This window comes from Sus scrofa, chromosome 2, assembly GCF_000003025.6.
Source record: "Sus scrofa isolate TJ Tabasco breed Duroc chromosome 2, Sscrofa11.1, whole genome shotgun sequence".
NCBI classification, from domain to species: Eukaryota; Metazoa; Chordata; class Mammalia; order Artiodactyla; family Suidae; genus Sus; species Sus scrofa.
This window is the reverse complement of record NC_010444.4, coordinates 40,550,966-40,557,112: the sequence shown is the minus strand read 5'-3', so window position 1 is coordinate 40,557,112 and position 6,147 is coordinate 40,550,966.

Below are 6,147 nucleotides of genomic sequence, written 5' to 3'. Positions count from 1 at the left end.
CCAAATGTCTCCACTTGGCCCACACATGCAGCTCACCTCTAAAACTCATCACTCCACTCCTCCCATGTTGTTATCAGAACATCTAAACTTGTCACACCCTCCTTAGTATTTCTTATCCTTGTCTGATTTTCCTCCCTGGATTTCCAGGTGGGGCAGGGGTGGGATGGGGTAGGGTGGCTCTGAGAGTTGATTAGAAATGTTTTGGGGGCATGGAACAGATATGAAGAAATTAGCTGAGATCCAGCCTCAGGTCAGGAATCAGGTAAACAGATTAGAGCTGGATCACAATGCCAAGTGGGGCAAACCACGTGAACAGAAAATATCCTGGGGCAAAACCATGGTGGTCAGAGATGGAAGAGGCTACTGGGAAAGAAGAAGTCTCATAGGAGGAAGCAAGACAAGCCCAGAATGATGGTCGGTCACCATTTCTGTGTATCATCCATGTGTCTGGTGTGTGAGAATGGAAAACTATCAGAGAAGCTAAGGAATAGAAAACAGCTGGCTTCCTCTCATCTACTGGGTCAAGTCCAAACTCCCTAGCAAAACATTTGGATCCTTTCTGACTTTTATTGTTATTATTATTATTATTATTATTATTATTATTATTTTATTTTTTGGCCTCACCTGCGGCATCTGGAACTCCCCAGGCCAGGGATCGAACCCAAGCCACAGCAGCCACCAGAACCTTGGCAGTGACAATGCTGGATCCTTAACCCATTGCCCCACAAAAGAACTCCTGACTTGGCTTCTTCTTCTTCTTTTTTTTTTTTTTTTTTTCTTTTTAGGGCCGTACCTGCAGCATATGAAGTTTCCCAGGCTAGGGATCAAATGGGTGCTGCAGCTGCTGGCCTACACCACAGCCACAGCAATGCCAGATCCCAGCTGCACCTCTGACCTACACCAGAGTTCATGCAGTGCTAGATCCTTAACCCACTGATCGAGGCCCTTTCATGGATACAAGTCAGATTCTTAACTGACTGAGCCATCACGGGAACTCCCTGAATTGGCTTATTCTTTTTTCACCTTTTCCACTCCACAGCCCACCCTAGTACTACAGGGATTTCCCTGAATTCAGTGCATGTCTTGCTGTTCTATGTATACATGTAATTCCCTCTGCATATGTCAACTGAAAAAAAATGCACAAATTGACAGCTGTGAGTTACATTTTATTTGGAGCAAAATGAGGACTATAGCCCAGGAGACAGTCTCTCTGGGGAACGGATCCAAAGAGGTGGGAGAGGTCAGCATAACACATGATTTTGGGGAAGGGGAATATGTGCAGTGAAGCACATGTTTTGGCAGAAGGTCGCTGCTAGTCACCAGGAGCAGATGTCTCCTTAGTGATTTTAGTGCTTTTCTAGATATGAGAATATGCAAGAATTTGAACTCGTAAAATCTTCTCCTGAAAATATCTATCTGAAGGCTCCTTCTGCCACTTTTTTCCCAGAGCCACAAGGTGCTTCATTGCTGACCTCCACCTTGAACTTCTTTCAGGGTGTGTTGAAGGTCAGCAACTCTAGTGACTAGTGACCTTGTAGAGGCAGAAGGCAAGTGACATTTTTTTTGTTGGCACCTGAGTGTCTACTCAGTGAATACCAATTCATCCTTGTAGATTTAGCCCCAACTTACTTAACTCCTCCAGGCAGAATGCATGATTCTGACGTCTTTCTGATGTCGCTGGCGACATACCTTCATGCCTCAATTATTTCAATTGCCACACTCCATAACTATTATTTACTTGCCTACCTGAACTGTACTCTGTGAGGACAGAACCTGTATTTTACTGAAATGTTTAAACCCTAATGCCCAACAGTGGCTAGGACATACTTGGTGCAAAATAAACTTTTTTTTTTTTCTTTTTGCCCGACCCATGGCTTATGTGTTTCCGGGCCAGGGCTCAGATCAGAGCCATAGCTGACACCTAAGCCACAACTATGGCAATGCCAGATCCTAAACCCACTGTGCTGGACTGGGAATCAATCCTGTGTCCCCGGGCTCCCAAGATGCCGCCAATCCTGTTGCGCCACAGCAGGAACTCCAAAACATTTGTTTTTAGGAATGAGTGCATGGATGAATGGATGAATGGGCTCACATTTTTATAGAGGAGACAAGCAAGTAAAGGGAAAATTACAAAAAAAATTCCCTAAATATTAGAGAAATGCAAATCAAAACTACAATGAGGCACCACCTCACACCGGTCAGAATGGCCATCATTAACAAGTCAACAAATAACAAATGCTGGAGAGGGTGTGGAGAAAAGGGAACCCTCCTTCACTGTTGGTGGGAATGTAAATTGGTACAACCACTATGGAAAACAGTATAGAGGTTCCTCAGAAAACTAAATATATAACTACCATATGACCCAGCAATCCCACTCTTGGGTGTATATCTGGACAAAACTTTCATTGAAAAAGATACATGCACCCCTATGTTCACAGCAGCACTACTCAAAATACCCAAGATATGGAAACAATCTAAATGTCCATCAACAGATGAATGGATTAAGAAGATGTGGTATAATGGAATTCTACTCAACCATAAAAAAGAACAAAATAGAAATTCCCATTGTGGTGCAGTGGAAATGAATCCAAGTAGTAACCATGAGGTTGCAAGTTTGATCCCTGGCCTCGTTCAGTGGGATAAGGATCATGTGTTGCTGTGGCTGTGGTATAGACTGACAGCTGTAGCTCCGATTTAACCCCTTGCCTGGAAACCTTCATATGCCACAGGTGCGGCCCTAAACACCAAAAAAAAAAAAAAAAAAAAAAAAATTTACAGAACACTGTAAATCAACTATAATGAAAAAAATCAAAATCTGAAAAAAAAATCTAGCAATGTGGGCAGAAACAGTATCTCGAGCTAATTATGCATTTAACAAATATCTATTCAAGATTGTCTTCTATCTTGCTTAATTCACTTTTTGTAGCTGCCACAATGTACTCTAACTAATACAAATTTATATATCAAAAAAAAATTGTGTGAGAGAAGTAGTTTTGGGTACAGAGAGAAAAGAATGTCTAGTTTCAGGCAGCCCTATCTCATTTTCTGCCTTCTACAATATGCAAGCCAACATAAAAACACTGTGCAGTAAAAACAATTATTTATTTATTTTTTTTGGCTGCACCTGTGACATGCAGATGTTTCTGGGCCAGGGATCAAACCCACACTACAGCAGCAGCTTGAGCCGCAGCAGTGACAACACTGGTTTCCCAATCTTCTGCACCACAATAGAACCCCTACAATTTTGTTTTGAAACAAACAAGAAATCTTCTTCATAGGAATGAAATTAGATAAGCTCTTTCTTTGGGGGAAAGGTGCAGTGCCTCTGCTTTGTTGGTGACTATATCAGCCAGGTTGCTGGTACACTCAAGTATATAACTGATGAGATGGTAGAGATGCGGGCAGGGTTAAGGATACAGGTTTGGGCTGGAAAACTGACATGTCTTTGTCCAATTCCTCCATTATACTGATGAGAAAACTAGGCTCTAAAGAAGTTATGTGCCCAGTTGTATAACTAGTAAGTCATAGAGGAAAAGAGGAGAAGAGGAGAAATTACAGTATTTGTAGCCTTTCTTCCTTCCTTCCTTCCTTCCTTCCTTCCTTCCTTCCTTCCTTCTTTCCTTTCTCCCTTTCTTTCTTTCTCTTTCTCTCTTTCTTTTTCTTTCTTTCTTTCTCTCTCTCTTGCACTTTAGTGCCATACCTGCAGCATATGGAAGTTCCCAGACTAGGGGTTGAATAAGACCTGCAGCTGCTGGCCTACACCACAGCCACAGCAATGCTGGATCTGAGCCCGGGTCTGCCACCTACACCAAAGCTCACAGCAATGCTGGATGATTAACCCACTGAGTGAGGCCAAGAATCAAACAGCATCCTCATGGATACTTAGCAGGGTTTGTAACCAGCTGAGCCACAATGGGAATTCCCAATATTTGTAACTTTCAATCCAGTGTCTTTCCAGGAAGCACACTTTGCAGGATAGAGAGAGAGAGAGAGAGAGAGAGAGAGAGAGAGAGAGAGAGAGAGAGAGTGTGTGTGTGTGTGTGTATGATAAAGCCTTTGGCAACAATTCTAGTCTCCTATTCTGGTAGGATGAATCTACCCATAGCATCTGGCTAGAAAGAAAGAAGAGTAGGCAGAGTTCACAGACCACTGGGATACTATGTAGGAGGAGCCTGAGAGGGATTGAGTAAGGGTGTGGGTGAACCTCAGTCCCAAGCCTTGATCCTTACCCTTATTGCACCTGGCTCTGCATCTCTGGTTGTCAGGTGTTTGTTTTTTTTTGTTTGTTTGTTTTTTTTTTGCTGTGGTGTGCAGCTGCTTGATGTGGAGGTCTTAGTTCCCAGGCCGGGGGTGGATCCTGGGCTGCAGTGATGAAAGCACTGAGTCCTAACCACTAGACCACCAGGGAACTCCCTCTAGTTGTCAATTCTATCACTAGAAGAGGGCTGCCCCCTGCTCTGAGAGGGCGTTAGGTAGACCATGCAGGCCTTAGGGAAATTAGGAAGGGTCCAAAAGAAAAAAAGGCAGCCCTTTGTGGGAGGGGCTCATAGGAGACCTCAGTCTGTGGGTTTCTCTCCAGCCAGCACAGGGAGGGGTCCAGCACTAGAGCCTCAGTGTCCCCATCTAAGGATGTTTAAAACTCCTTAATGGCTGCTAATTAGAATTAAGTAGGGCTGGTTACCCCATCTCAATTCCCAAAACCTGACACACAGCTACTTCCCGCCTACTGCCCAGTGGTTAAGATGTATCTGAAATTTCCATCTCTGGGAAGGCTCCTGGACTTAAATTTCCAGAAACCAGCAGCCCTCACCCTTCACCATCCTACACACGTTGGACTTGGGAGGAAGCTTAGAGATCATCTGCTTATCTTATATATGAAGAAATCAAAGCCAGAGAGGGAAATTGATTCACCCAACTACACGGCATGGAAGTGGCAAAACTGGGACTAGATCCCAGTCCATTTGACTGCCTACCAGTTCTTATGTAATTCCCATGATTCTAAACACATTTAGTTCCATATGTGCCTGTGTGCCTTTAATCTGTGTAATATCAACATTAATCTGCTTAAGTTGCAATTTTGGCAGACTTAGTTCACACTCCTTTGGGTCCTTAAGTATGCTTGGGTCTGCCTACCATTTCTGGTATGTTCTTGTGTGTGTTCCAGTTGTCTCTTGAGTTGCGAGAGGTGCTTAAGGGCAATTGAGTAACCGTGTTTTTTTCATGTCTATAGGCTGCTGCATGCCTATATACGTGTCTGTGTAGACCTGTGGTTGTCAGTTTTCTGTCTATGTACCTGTTTGGCACCTAAGGGTGATTGTGATCCTATGATGTGTTTATGCCTATGTGTGGATCTATGGGGCTGCCATGTGTCTGTTTTCATATTGAAAGTGAGTCTGGAGTTCCCGTCGTGGCGCAGTGGTTAACGAATCCGACTAGGAACCATGAGGTTGCGGTTCGGTCCCTGCCTTGCTCAGTGGGTTAATGATCCGGCGTTGCGTGAGCTGTGGTGTAGGTTGCAGACGTGGCTCGGATCCCACGTTGCTGTGGCTCTGGCGTAGGCCGGTGGCTGCAGCTCCGATTGGACCCTAGCCTGGAACCTCCATATGCCGCAGGAGCGGCCCAAAGAAATAGCAAAAAGCCAAAAAAAAAAAAGAAAGTGAGTCTGGAGTTCCTGTCCTGGCTCAGCAGAAACCAATCTGACTAGTATCCATAAGGCCGCAGGTTCCATCTCTGGCCTCGCTGGGTGGGTTGAGGATCCAGTGTTGCTGCGAGCTGTGGGGTAGGCCAGCAGCTACAGCTCCGATTCAAATCCTAGCCTGGAAACCTCCATGTGCCACGGGTGCGGCTCTAAAAAGATAAAAAAAAAAAAGAAAAGAAAAAGAACAAAGTTGTGAGTCTGTTGATTATCGCGTGTCCATTTGGATGTGTCTTTGTACGTGGTGAAGATTGTGGATCTACTTGCCACTGTGTCCTTGTTGCATGTTTATAGGCTGAAGGGAATCTGTCTTTGCCTCTCATCCTGGGGTTTTTAGAAAAATGTGTGTAGCCGTGTGTGTCCATGACAGGAATGTGTTTGGCTCATGGCCAATCTTTGTTCTCACCCAGGGCCTGGGGTCGTGGTTACCTTCTGGGATGCCTCGGCCTACA